The sequence below is a fragment of the Lissotriton vulgaris genome, chromosome 6 (genome assembly GCF_964263255.1).
Source record: "Lissotriton vulgaris chromosome 6, aLisVul1.2, whole genome shotgun sequence".
NCBI lineage: Eukaryota > Metazoa > Chordata > Amphibia > Caudata > Salamandridae > Lissotriton > Lissotriton vulgaris.
In genome coordinates this window covers 689,597,897-689,613,041 of record NC_141694.1, presented here as the reverse complement: position 1 = coordinate 689,613,041, position 15,145 = coordinate 689,597,897, and positions in this window count along the sequence as shown.

Genomic DNA, 15,145 nt, shown 5'->3' with positions numbered 1-15,145 from the left:
AATTCAATAGTTACTGTGAAGTAAAGGGGTTAGAAATCAATTCATCAAAACTAAGTACATGGCCATTAATCCCCCAAAAACCTTCAAGAAGAATTTGGCCCTAAAAAATACTAAATTAGAGTATGTGGAATTCTTTGATTATCTGGGTATCAGGCTTGACAGTAAAATGTCCTATAAAAAACAACTGGAAAAAAGTAGGCTAACATTTAAACACAGCTCACTCCCTATCTTAAAGATTCATGGAGGGAGTGCTTCCAAAGCTATAACTCCTGCAATGGAAGTATTTAAAGCTAAAGCGCAATCCGCAGCCCTATACGGGGCTGAGATTTGGGGGCCACACTCAAACAAGACATTTGACATCGATGAGAACGCGTTCTTTAGGCGACTACTAAGATTACCATCAAGAACGCCCCTAGTGCCTGTCTACTTAGATATTAACGTAAAACGTACAGACTTTTTATGCTGGTTGAGGCCCCTTCTTTATTGGGTAAGACTATGGTCCACCCCGGAACTCACTAACTATAGAAGTGGCTTACTGGAAATTATGGAACTGGACACATTTAATTCAATCAAATGGCTGAGACATATATCCACTTGGTTCACAAAAATAGGTCTATCACACTTTTGGACTAACCCACTTGTATTGCCAATTAACTGTAAAGAACAGTCAATCAATCAATCAATAATAAGCTTTATTCGATTTTTAAATTAAAAATCATGAAAGCATCAACAATACAGAAAAACCATAGACATTTCATTTCATAGACACAATAAAAAGCCATCATTCAACAATTATTGTGCAAAATTCAGTTACCATTAAAAAAACTTAAGAGTTTGTCCTATGTAATATGAGGGGAGCTCGGCTAAAAATCATATAGATCCCAAATGCGAATTGTGCCTTGTCTTTCACTTTCATTGGGGGTACAAACTCGTAAAAAGGGGGCAACATTGTTATTTTTAAATTTAATAAGTACCAAATCCCCAGCAATGCATTTGGGCAGCGTCCCTAACCATCCCACCCTCCTGACACTCAAGATACCCCCGTCTAGCCCCGGCGGCAACGGTCTATTCTTATTTAGCCAATAGGTGGCCTTATTTAACAAATCCTGCTGGGATTTGCGTGTTCCCTGGGTGAGGGCAGGGACCCCAGAGAGGACAGAGACATACGGGGCGGCCTCAGGGGGCAGGTTGATATGTGGCATTCTTGCCAATGCGGATCTAGCCACTGTGTGGGTTTTTGGTGCAGGTTTGACAGATACTTTGGGGCCTATTTGAATAGGTGTGCGTAATGGCTGTATTTGGATGGCCCCATTGCCAGATTTATACGTTTCGGGGGCGGTGGTAGGGTTAGGACAGACGCATGTGGCCATAATGGTAGCTGGAAGCGGGAGCTTTCTTATTACTGACTCAATATTGGTCAGCCTTTCCCCTAAATCATTCATTTTAGTGACCAAGGGAGAGATAGTAGCAACCAGCAATTGCTCAATTTTGGCCAATAAAGTCGTGTTGAGAGACAAAAGAGGGTCCTCTGGTATATCCGCGGCCGGGTCCTCGATAAATGCTATTGGATTAGCAAGTGATGGTATACTTGTATTGTTCCCAAAGTTAGTTTCAATGTCATGCTTCCATCTATTGTAGGAACCCAGGGGCGCGGCGTTTACTTGGCTATGAGGTTTGTCAGCGTGGCCATTAGCATTAAGACAAAAAGAATCCACAGTTGGGGAGGTTATAAGATCAGGGGCGTACTTAGTACCGCAAAGGGCGTTGAGATCCTCCCATATGGACATCGTGTTTGTAATAGTCTAAAGGAATGCCAGACAAAACAACGAATAATATTTAGGCACGATACCTCCCTCTGTGATGGAACCAAGCGGGGTGGCCCGTCCCGGCCTCCACAGGCCTCGGAGGGCCACAGAGGGCCCGCCCTTTGCCCGGGCTTAGCCCCGCGCTTCGTCCCGCGTGCGTCCCGCGGGACATAAACAAGGAGTGTTTTATTAGGCAGGTAGGCGGGGCCGGCAGGGGAAGAATACCAGCTGTTGATGGTCAAGGGAATGCTGGTACTCGCAGTCCCCGGCCGCCGCACACGCCGAATCCCCGGACACAGCAAACAGGGGCAGACAGCAACAAACAGTCCCCAGGTGGACAGACAGCTCCTCCGGTCTCCGGTCTCCCAAAGGGTCAGAGTCCCGACCCACCTCGAGCCGCGAGTCGCACCCGCAAAGCGGGGGCGGCAAGAGGTAGTAGCAGGCAGGAGGCGGGGCCGGCAGGGGAAGAGTACCAGCTGTTGATGGTCAAGGGAATGCTGGTACTCGCAGTCCCCGGCCGCCGCACACGCCGAATCCCCGGACACAGCAAACAGGGGCAGACAGCAACAAACAGTCCCCAGGTGGACAGACAGCTCCTCCGGTCTCCGGTCTCCCAAAGGGTCAGAGTCCCGACCCACCTCGAGCCGCGAGCCGCACCCGCAAAGCGGGGGCGGCAAGAGGTAGTAGCAGGCAGGAGGCGGGGCCGGCAGGGGAAGAGTACCAGCTGTTGATGGTCAAGGGAATGCTGGTACTCGCAGTCCCCGGCCGCCGCACACGCCGAATCCCCGGACACAGCAAACAGGGGCAGACAGCAACAAACAGTCCCCAGGTGGACAGACAGCTCCTCCGGTCTCCGGTCTCCCAAAGGGTCAGAGTCCCGACTCACCTCGAGCCGCGAGTCGCACCCGCAAAGCGGGGGCGGCAAGAGGTAGTAGCAGGCAGGAGGCGGGGCCGGCAGGGGAAGAGTACCAGCTGTTGATGGTCAAGGGAATGCTGGTACTCGCAGTCCCCGGCCGCCGCACACGCCGAATCCCCGGACACAGCAAACAGGGGCAGACAGCAACAAACAGTCCCCAGGTGGACAGACAGCTCCTCCGGTCTCCGGTCTCCCAAAGGGTCAGAGTCCCGACCCACCTCGAGCCGCGAGTCGCACCCGCAAAGCGGGGGCGGCAAGAGGTAGTAGCAGGCAGGAGGCGGGGCCGGCAGGGGAAGAGTACCAGCTGTTGATGGTCAAGGGAATGCTGGTACTCACAGTCCCCGGCCGCCGCACACGCCGAATCCCCGGACACAGCAAACAGGGGCAGACAGCAACAAACAGTCCCCAGGTGGACAGACAGCTCCTCCGGTCTCCGGTCTCCCAAAGGGTCAGAGTCCCGACCCACCTCGAGCCGCGACCTGTAAAGAACAGGTAAAAGCTGCTTTTTGGTCCTATGTGGTTAATAATGCATATTTACATGAACGTGGCACTGGCTCCTTAGCTCAGAAGTTTCTGCAATTTAAGGACATCCCCATGTTTGAGCAGTTTATGGACGAAATCGAGCCACCTTTGGCCAAAACTGTATACTTACAATATAGATACGGCGTTTTACAAATAAATGCAAATACCTGCCGGTGGGGAAATTCCATGGGGAATGATTTGTACAACTGTAAATTGTGTGAACTTAATCAAAAAGAAGACGAGGCTCATATCCTCTTCTTTTGTCCGGTGTACAAACATCAACGTATGAAATGGATTAAACCACTTTGTAAAAATTTGGGCTTAAGATCCTTCAAAGAGGCAGAAAGGATACTTAAATCCATGACCTCTCAGTTGGTAGCTTTTGGAGTCAGTAGGTATCTCCTTAGTGTCTGCTTGATTAGAAAGAAACTTGGGGTTAAAACATAGAACCAAATACCATAAGGAACCCCTGAAAATGATAAAGAAGTAAAAACAAGTCTTTTTAATCACTGGCATTTTTATTATTTATATAATGTACATAGACTTCTTTTTTAAATCCGGTCTTGTAATTGATTTCTAATTGGCAGAACATTGTACTCTGTATGTTAAATCCTATGGATTGGTGTCAGTACAACGCGTTGTGTTACAACGCATTCCGTTACAACGCAGATTTTACAACGCGGGATCCATTACAACGGATGTCATTACAATGCATGGCATTACATCGCAGATGCTATTACAACGCATGGCATTACATCGTAAGTATAGGTAAGTATACCTTTTTTTTAAAATGTTATTTAGTTTATTGTAATTAATATTTTTTAAATAATTTAATTAAAAGACATTTAAAAATTGTCATTAATTTAATTTAATAAAATAATATCTATTTAAAAAATGTAATTTTATTAAAAATTGTAATTAATTTAATTTAATTAAAAAAAAGTAATTAGTTTAATGTACATATTTTTTATAATGAAATTAAATTAAATTAATAATATTAATTTATTTAATTTAATTAATTTGATAAAAAAATGTAATTAATGTAAAATAATTTATTTAATTTATTAAATAAATTTAAATTAATTTTAAAATGGTAAATATAATTTAATTATCCCTAAACCCAAACCCTGCCCTAAAACCTAAAAACACCCCTGTACCCCAAAACCCAAAACCCTGCCCTAAAACCTAAAAACACCCCTGTACCCCAAAACCCAAACCCTGCCCTAAAACCTAAAAACACCCCTGTACCCCAAAACCCAAACCCTGCCCTAAAACCTAAAAACACCCCTGTACCCCAAAACCCAAACCCTGCCCTAAAACCTAAAAACACCCCTGTACCCCAAAACCCAAACCCTACCCTAAAACCTAAAAACACCCCTGTACCCCAAAACCCAAAACCCTGCCCTAAAACCTAAAAACACCCCTGTAGCCCAAAACCCAAACCCTGCCCTAAAACCTAAAAACACCCCTGTACCCCAAAACCCAAACCCTGCCCTAAAACCTAAAAACACCCCTGTACCCCAAAACCCAAACCCTGCCCTAAAACCTAAAAACACCCCTGTACCCCAAAACCCAAACCCTACCCTAAAACCTAAAAACACCCCAGTACCCCAAAACCCAAACCTTGCCCTAAAACCTAAAAACACCCCTGTACCCCAAAACCCAAACCCTGCCCTAAAACCTAAAAACACCCCTGTACTCCAAAACCCAAACCCTGCCCTAAAACCTATAAATACCCAAACACCCCAAAACATATACCTCAGTACCCCAAAACATATACTCCTATACTCATACTTATTTAAAAAATCACTTAAATTAATATATTTAATTTATAATATTTAAAAACAAAAATAAATATTTTTTTTTATAATTAATAATAATTAAATCAATTAAATAATATTAAATGAAATAAAAAAAAATTAAATACTTACCAATACTTACGATGTAATAGTATGCGTTGTAATACCATCTGCGATGTAATGCCATGCATTGTAATGACATCCGATGTAATGGATCCCGCGTTGTAAAATCTGCGTTGTAACGGAATGCGACGTAAAAGTTGCGTTGTAAGTGTTACATACCAAATCCTATACAATGAAATAGTAATGTATCCTCATATAAATTGCACATATTCTCTGATGTTGTCTTGGAGCACCAAATATGTACATATTGCACTTTTTTGTAAGCATGTTATTTGTTTTTTAAAATTATGTATAGGAATGTATTTTAAATGTTTTTATGGCTTTATGACAAATATGTCGAAATAAAAGCTTTACAACAAAAAATAATGCAATGTAGTGTCATGTGATGTATTGTAATGCGTTGTAAAGGATATTGCGATGTAAAAAGTACGCTGTAAAGGCATGTGTTGTAAATGTATGCGTTGTTATGTCATACATTCCTTCTATAGTGTCCTGACAGCTGAATCCTGTATTCTTTATTAAAATCTGCCTTGAAACCCACCTCACCAAACTTGAAGATGCGCAATCCCGCATCACCAATGAGAAGGTTCTTATTCCTTTCTGGTTCCCTAATAATTACCCTCAGCTTCGACCGTCACTAAATACGGATATTCTTGGATTTTAAATTTATAATAGTTATGCTTAAGAAAATAACAGTATGGCGTAATCTCCGTGAATCTGTTCGTTACCATTAGCAATGTATATAGTCGTTTCGCTTCATTCGGATCCACGTCCAATATCTGTCGAATTTTAACTACAAAAGCACCAATCATACATGAATCCCAAAATTAAAAAAAAAAAACGCCTCATGGCACAATAAATGTCCTTTGTGAACTACAAGTATCATCAATGTGTAAAACAGTTTGCTCCATCAAAAAATAATATTTTGTCCAATAATAATGACACACAACGCTAGCATGCAAATCAGTTACTTTCCACTCCTATATTTGTATTTTAAATTTGCCAGTGCCAATATTTGCGCGAAAAAAGTGTGTATTTCTTTCAGTTGCAATGAAGTAAAATACAGCGACCTTTTCCCTGAAAAGCAGAACTAAACCTGACAGAGGTGTTCGCTCAGTTCTACACATGCTCTCATTTTCTAGCACCCACAAGAAATAACAAGAAACCAGAGAGTATAAAAACAAAGGGCAAGTGATTTCAAGGCTGAAAAGCAGGCAGCTTATCCTAATCCAGCTGTATAACATGAAATGCTTAAGAGAACCGGCCTCCCGTGAACTTTTGCTGCATATTAGTCATTATGAAAACATATTGCAATGCGTCATCTACGTTTAAGTGACAGAAAAAATATATATGGAGATCAAAGTAATCAAAATGCACCTGGTTATTACTTGTAAAGACTTAACTCTAAGTTTGCAATGATTAATTATTGTGTGACATAGTGCCTCAATAGATCACGAGAGACTTCAATGGGAGCATGTGGTACTGCAAGTCGCTCCCATTGAATGATAATAGCCATGGAAGGTACCATCAGTCTTGTTAGATGAGCATTCCTTCAGGAATCTCCTATATGTTACCTTTTAGAGGGGAGGTCAGGGACAGAACCCCAGGGAGTCGGCTGGCAGCCTTCAGCACTGCAAGCTTACAATGAATGGAAACCACTAAATTAACGTGTGTTCCACTTTGGTCTTTCACATCAATCAAGTCTTTCCTGAACCATAAAACTGTTAAAAAGCGCCATGCGGTTTGTTGTGTTACTTCATGAATGACTGATGTGTGTCACTAGAATCAAGCGCCTTATTCACCAGGGTTTATTGACAGAAAAGTACATTCACAAATGGTTTCCTGGCTTTACTAATGTGAATTTCTCTGTGACAAGTGCAGAGAAATTAACAGCAAAAAGTACCATGCAAGTAGTAGGAAATGTGTGTTAAAGTGCGTGGTTTGCCTTGTAAGCCTGTGCAGGCCCTCAAATATGTATATTTGTGGGTATCTCTTAACTGTGATTTGATCTTTTTCTACCCTCGAAATGGTAGGAGATGTACTTTAGCCATGGGCTGGAGTATTCCCTTTCCTGGGTGGGAAGGGGAACGTATCACCCTGAAATTTGTAGGGGTTGTAGACATAGAGCTTCCTCCATCAGGAAAATGTTTTCACTTTAGAGGTAAAAAAAGTGCACTTAGATATGGTGTTGTATTCCCCCTCTGTGGTGGTCACTGCTATGTAGAACTCAGCACAGAGGGAACAGAAGCCCCCATGACATGTGACATGATATTCCTAGTAGTAATCCAGGACGCCTGCGCCAACCTAGAATGAGGTGTATTCCTTCAATAATGAAGATTTGACCAACCTACACATTATTTTTAAATCTTTCTGAGCAGCTTTTTACTTTAACAGTTAACATGAGTTTCGTAGGGGGAATGTTAAGAGCAAATATTTTGGATATTTGAAAATAAAGACAATATTGGTGATGGAGCAGGGTTTTCTGTAAATGAACCTGCTCGGATTAAACGACCCATTGTGTGAAAATCATCAACAAGTTCCGAAATTAACAGAAAAAGTGTTTGCTAATATAGTTCGGAGAAAGAAAAATAAGAAAGGTGTGGGAAAATGACAATGGGGTTAAGTAGGCCATAATTATTCTTGTATGAAAAATCAACAAAAGAAAGTGCAAAATTATATGTTTTCATGAGCAAATGTGAGAGGAAAACACGTGTTGCTTTTATCATTTAACTGAGCAATATTAATTACATAGAATATTGGTTTTAAAATGAATTATGTTTATTATTTGACTAATGATGAACGAAATGAATTGTAAAAATTGAGCTGTTATTTTGAGCAAATAACTAAATTTGTCTATTTCTCCTAGAGAAAACTGCATAAAAATGTGTTTTATTCTTCATAGACGACTATTGTGTTCTTTCTTGTCAAATGGCTGCCACGTGTTTCAAGTATCAGCAGAATTATTTCCTAATGTCTGAAGCAAAGACTTAGTTTTGGGGCTAGCCATGCTAGAATTGTTTTAACCTTTGTTTGGATGTGTGCCTGTCAGGAAGAAGAAAAATTTGATTTCCTCTGCTGAAGGACGATGATGACAGCATGAAACTAAACAATAAACTTTTGAGAAAGAATAGTGACAGAAGTGGTGTGACTTGACACTCTAAGCTTCTTGGCCAATAAGAGAGACATTGTTCCTGATTTTGAAACAAGAATAGGGCTGGAGTCTTCAATTCTAGGGTATAACTATTATTGATAGAATCCATGTTTTAGGTTTGAGAAGAGAACGAGGTGAGGGAGACGAGAGGCATTCGTGCGAGCTGCTTCTGTGAGATCTTTTAGCTGATGCTGTCTGTAAGCTGACACCTTATCTTTGCTCCTCATACCTTGTGAGGATTGCCCCAGCTTTCCCTTCCGGCCGGAGGGTTAGACTTTCAGCTATTAGCACGCTAGTAAGACTTGACATCTTTTGGCATGTTTCCCCTGAGTTTTTGGTTTCTGACCTCCAGGTTTCGACTCTGTTTTTGCTGGCGTAGTGTTTTTGCGCACTTTTCTCACTGCTGATCAGTGGTAAAGTGCAAGTGCTCCTGTGGTAAATTGTGATATGGATTGGTGTTCCATGATTGTATATTTCATTTACTTGTTATTCCCTAGTAAAATGCACTGAGTGTGCCAGGGCCTGTGAATCAAATGCTACTAGCGGGCCTGAAGCACTGATTGTGCCACCTATGTGAGTAGCCCTGAAAAGGTAACTCAGACCCGCCATTGCGGAGTCTGCGCACAATTAGTAACTGCCATGTCGACTTGGCCAGTGCGCACACTTGCCAGTCCCTCACCTTCCCTTTTCTTACATGTCTGCCACCCCTAAGGTAGGCCCAAGTTTCCCCTGTGGGCCGGATGCAGTATATGTGAAAGGTAGGACATGCCCTGGTGTGTGTTGCATGTCCTGATAGCGAATTACAGCCAATTTCATTTATTTTTTTTGGCAAGGCTACCTGTTCCCTATAGGACAGAATGGGAAGTTTGTTTATAACATCTTATAAACATAACTGGTCCGGGTAATTAGGTAGGAAAATAAAGTTTAGTATGCCTGAACTCAGAATCTAAAGATGCATCTTTTAGTGAAGGTGATTTTTACATTCTGTGTTTGAAAATCCACTTTTAGAAAGTAGGTAGTTTCCTGCTCAGTAATCCTGTGTGAAGCTGCCGGAAATTAGATTGCCTGTCTGTGATTTGAATGACAGAAGGCTGGGGAGTAGGAGTGGCACCAGATAATCTAGGTGGGTCAGGAAAGGGCTGACTCGACCTGGGCTGCAATAAAGGAAGGGGGAGGAGATTTACTTGCACCTCAAAGGGCCTGGTCTGCCTCTGACCATGCAGTCTCCACCTCCTGCCAGGAAGTCACACCAGAAAAGGCAGAACTTGTTCTGGCTGGGCACACACACTCTCTGCCTAAGAGATCAACGGATTTTGGGATGTAAATACTGGGGCCCAGACCCCTGAACTTTAGAACTCTTTTTGACCAAGAAGAAGAGCTAGAGAAGCTGTAAGGAGGAACTACCACTTTGCTGTGTGCTTTGCTGTGTTGGCCTGCAGTGGTTGCTTCTGTCGTGGGCAGTGAAAGGACTGGACTGAACTTTATTCAATCTAATTATAATTCTCCAAGGGCTTTAGGTAGATCTTGCCCCTATTCAAGAAGTCTCAGAAACAGCAAAGACTTCAAGCTCTTCTGCCCTCAGCATTGGGGACTGTGTGTATTCTGCTGCAACAGAAGAAAAGCTACCCGACGACGTCTACAACACTGCTGCAGAGCTGCTGCTCACACCACGACCTATGGGCACCGCACTCCGCATAGCCTCACTTCACAATGACGCCTTAGTATCCCCGATGACGATGCTCCATCCCAAAATCGACGCCGCTGCTTGCACCATGGTTTGAGGGCACCGCTCGTAAAGTTACACAGCACACCGCTCTCATCCTGCACCACAGCATTGGCCTACAGACACCGGCGCCATTGACTCCAGTTTGTCAGCCGATGACAGTGCTTCAACCACAACAATGTCGCTGTTTGCACCGTGACTGGCCAGCACCGAGACAAGCACTGCCTTCACCTCGCACCGTGAGCCTGGTCTCACCGACGTCACCATCTGATGCTGCTACCAAGCCGCTGTTCGCACCTTGAACTAAGGGCACCACACGCCGCACCACTGCCCTTCGCACTGCAGCTCCCGACACCTGCCGACACCAGCGCTCCTGATTCCAACAGAGAGATGATCGATCTGCAATTTGTGTGACTTCGAAGGCCCGACGACTCCTGCATTGATCTCGGGAAACAACACCTGCGGACGCAGTGCTTTCGGAAGCTCAATGAGAGGTCACCAACACCCTGCATTTCTAAAAGGTACTATTTGCGGGTCTTCCCGACATCGTAGCTTGCATGCGACACTGCGGTCAGCCAGAACTGTTTGGATCTGTTTGCTCATGACGCCATGATAGACCGGGACGGAGCTATCGACATCAAGGAACTGTTTTTCAAGTATATTTTTAAGTACTGTATTGTGGATTTTGTTATTTAGTTTTTGGTCTTGTCTAAAGTAAATAAAAGTATTGGATATTTATCTAAATTGGTGTGGTGTCCTTTTGTAGTGCTTACACTGTATTACTGTTGGTTATGTGCAAATGCTTTACTCACTGCCTCTAAGATAAGCCTGACTGCTCATGCCAAGCTACCAAGGGGGTGAGCAGGGATTATTTTAGGAGTGTAGTGTAACTCCCTTGTCCTGACTAGAGTGGTGGTTTCTGCCTGGTTTGGCACATGCCCTAGCCTAGTAAAAATCCAATTTCTAACAACGCTGTTATAGTATTCTTAGGTTCGTATGAAATTCTCTATTGCATTGATCTTATATAATGCTCTTTTGTCTCTTACACTATCCACTCAAATCATGTACCTTACTTGAGATGTTATTGTGAATTACTGTATTTGTGTTCTGCTAGAAATTGGGGTCTCTAGTTGGCAAAGGTAGGTACATTTGTACAAATAGGGACCCTTGCTTCTGGTCAGGGTAAGGGGGATGCGCACTTTAGATTACCCCTGTTCAACCCTTGGTAGCTTGGTACAAGCAGACAGAAAGGCAATGTGTAAAGTATTTGTACCAACACTCACAGTAGCACAGTGATAACACCACAATGGACACCACACTGGTTTAGAAAAATAAAGTATCTTTGTCTAAACTTTAACAAGACCAAAACAATAAAAATCCAACATACAAGTATGAAGAAAAATGACTTTCAAAAGGTTTTAGCAACTGAGTCAGTAGAAAACTATGGATGTCTGATTTCTTGCCCAAGTACCTGTTGCTGTGACAAAATTCATCAAGCCAAACAGCTGCAGCGTTGGGAAGCATAGAAAAACAAAGAGATGCGTTGATTCCTGAGACCTTTGTGGATGCGAAGCGACAGTTCTGCTGAACACAGGGCAGTGGTACATCGGGTCCGGTCTGTAGGGGAAAGCGATGCATCGATTCTGAGATGACTCCGATCTGCGGGTGGTGCGTCAGGGAAAACTTGCCGCACAAGAACGATGCGTAGAAATCTGGGATGCATCGACAAATGATGCAGCGGCATAGAGCTGCGCTGTGTCAATTTCTTCAGCCACAAACCCTCAATGCTTTGATTCTTGCAGCGGCGACAGGCAATGCTTCAGTTTCAGCAGTGGTGCAGCAGTGTGGGGAGATTCTTTTCGCACCACGGCGTTGCGTCAGAAAAACTGTCTCAAGAAGAGCAATGCGTCAATTTTCTTGTTGTTGCATTGCTTTCCAGCTCCCAGATGCAGAAACAACCTCCAGAGGCCACACACAGCCACAGGCACTCCTGGAGGGTCGGAACTCCCAGCAAGGAAGTTAAGGGGAGCTGGGGGTGAAGTATTTGATTACTTAGACTTAAACATTGGAGGCAAGCTCTACTCAAACCCTTGGTGACTTTCCTCAAGTTGGGGACACAGCACATAGCAAATTCCTTCTCCTTATCTTGGCAGAAACAGCAACTGCAGGCCAACCCCAGACACACAGCAAGGGCAGTACTTCTCCTCACTTTCTCCAGCTCTTCACCTTGGCAAACGGTTTCTCTTGATTACATAAGCAGTCTGAAGTTCAGGGGGTTTAGGTATAATACTTATACCCCAAAATGTCTTTGTTCTCTTTGCTCAAGGGTCTGTGAGCCCAGTCCAAACCAGTTCTGTCCTCTCTGGAGCAGCTGCCCAGCAGGAGGTGGAGGTAGCATTGTGTAAGGCAGACAGGCCCTATTCAGGTGCAAGGGAAATCTCCTCTTATCACTCTAAATGCAGACTGGGCATATTCAGGTGCTAGTGAGAACTCCTCCCCCTACTCTGAATGCAGCCCAGGTCTATTCAGCCCAGCCCTGACTCCTTCAGGAAAGGTAGAACACACATCAACACCCCCCAGTGGCAGTCTGAGAGAATGCACCCCCCCAGCCCCTGTCACTCCAAAACCAGACAGTCAATACACAAACAGGTAGAGGCACACAGAATGGTTAAAGAAAATGCCTAATTTCTAAAAGTGACATTTTCAAACACACAATTAAAAAAACATCTTTACTAAAAGATGTGTTATTTTATTCTGAGTTCGGAGAGCCTTAACGTTATTTCTCTATCTTGTTCCACTGGGAAGATATGTTTAAAAGGTGTTATAAATAAATTTCCATTCTATCCAATGGGGCAATATAGCCTTTCAATAGTGAAAAATGAAATTGGCAGTATTTCGCTATCAGGACTTACCACACACAGCAGTGCATGTCCTACCTTTCACATACACTGCAGCATGCCGACAGGGGTACCTTGGGCCTACCTTAAGGGTGACTAATATGTAAGAAAAGGGAAGGTTAGGGCCTGTTAATTGGGTGCACTTGCCAAGTCAACATGGCAGTTAACAACTGAGCACAGACACTGTGGTGACAGGTCTGAGTTACAGTTTCAGGACTACTTGTGGGGGTGGCAAAATCAGTGCTGCAAGCCCACTAGTAGAATTTGATTTACCAGCCCTGGAACACTCAATGCACTCTACTATTGACTGGCCAGTAAATCAAATATGCTAATCAGGGAGAACCAACCACAATAACAAGTTACACAGGGAGCACTTGCACTTTGACACTGATCAGCAGTGGCAAACTGCCCAAAGCATCTAAGCCAGCAAAAACAAAATCCAGCGCATCATCAAAAATATAGGAGGTAGAGGCAAAAAATCAGGGGAAACCACGCCAAAGATGCCAAGTCTAACATGTTCTTTGTGTGATGATTGTGAACCGATACTGTACTTGTGTTTGTCCATTTCATATACTTTACTAAAAGAAAATAGATAAAAGCAAAATAAATAGAAAAACTGAGTCTGTCATTATTCAATATTGAAAATAATGTGATATATATATATATATATATATATATATATATATATATATATATATATATATATATATATATATATATATATATATATATATATATATATATATATATATATATATAGATGTATATAGTGTGATTTGTTAAAATATTCCCTTTGTTCTAGGTCCTCATGAGGGAAATATTCAGCTGGATGTTTTGCTAAATCCCTGTCAACTCTCCGATCTGTATGAGGACCTGATAGTGATATGGGCTAAAAGTCAGACTTATGTAACAGAGATTTATAGACTGATCTAGCACTTGGTGTAAAATTACACCCTCTGCCCTAGTTAGCCAAAAACCCTTTTTCCGCCGTGCCACTCGCTATCAGTTTTTGGTAGCAGGATTATGATGGTTTGGTGTAGATTGATTATATTAGCAATTGATTAAGATGAGAATTATTGTTTGGTATTAATGTTTCTTACTTTTTATTATATGTAGTAATCGTACTGGTTTGACCGTAAAGGAATTTGCTAGCAGGTCCAAAGAAGCCTAAGATCCCGGGATAAGCTCAAGGGCTTGCCTTAGTGTGGCATACACTAAGAAGTATTGCTTTGTCTGCTGTTGATGCAAGTATTGAGCTATAGCCGTATTATCAATATTGCACAGGGAGCTTTGAAGTTAGTATAATAGAGATTTATTTGGGAACCTTTAGAAAGCGCATCTAGAGAAGTCGTGAAAGTCTTCACTTGAAAGTGAGTAGAATCACACAGGTCGGAGATTTTACTAGTAGCAAGAGAATTCTTGGAGAGTTAGTATCTATCTTCTTTAAGTGAAGCAGACAAGCAGGAATGTCTATGTGTTCTTTCTAACATTGTTTGTCTAAAAAAGATTTTATAAATAGTTGCTGATAATTTTTTGTAAAGGGAAGGTCAGTTGCAGTAGTTTTATTGACATCACAAAAAGCCACGCTGCAATTGAATAGCCAGTGAGAGTCATCACATAGGACTGCGCTGCTATTGGTTAACTAGTGCGAGTTGTCATTAAAAGAAATACGCTGTTATGGGTTTGTTTGGTGTGAGTCGCGCTGGTATTGGACAACAAGAACCAATTGGATTTGTTAGAAGTACGGAAGAAAAATTTATTTTATAAGAGTTTAGCGATCGATCAAAACAAAAATTAAGTTACTGTTGAAAACTTTGTTTAGAAAGGATGAACCTATACCTATTAGAGAGGAAATTCCTGTAGATCCTGAGGGTATGCCTGCTTCTTTTATATCACTAGAAAGGGGGTATCATACGTGTGAGTGGTTGGAAAATTGGGTGAAGTATACAGGAAGGGATGGTAATATGGCATTTCCAGAGCATGGTACTTTTAACACTAGGATTTTAGAACATTTGAGATATCAGATGAATGAGTTGAGACCAAGTCCGATACCTGTGTAGTATGAAGCATTAAAGAGTGGGAACATGAGGCATACAAAAGAGACAAGGAAGAACTGAGAATCGATACATAAACACTGTGAGTAGGTATTTAGAGGCAAAATGGGATGCACAGAGGAAATAAATGGAGAAGAGATGTAGTGGCAATGGGC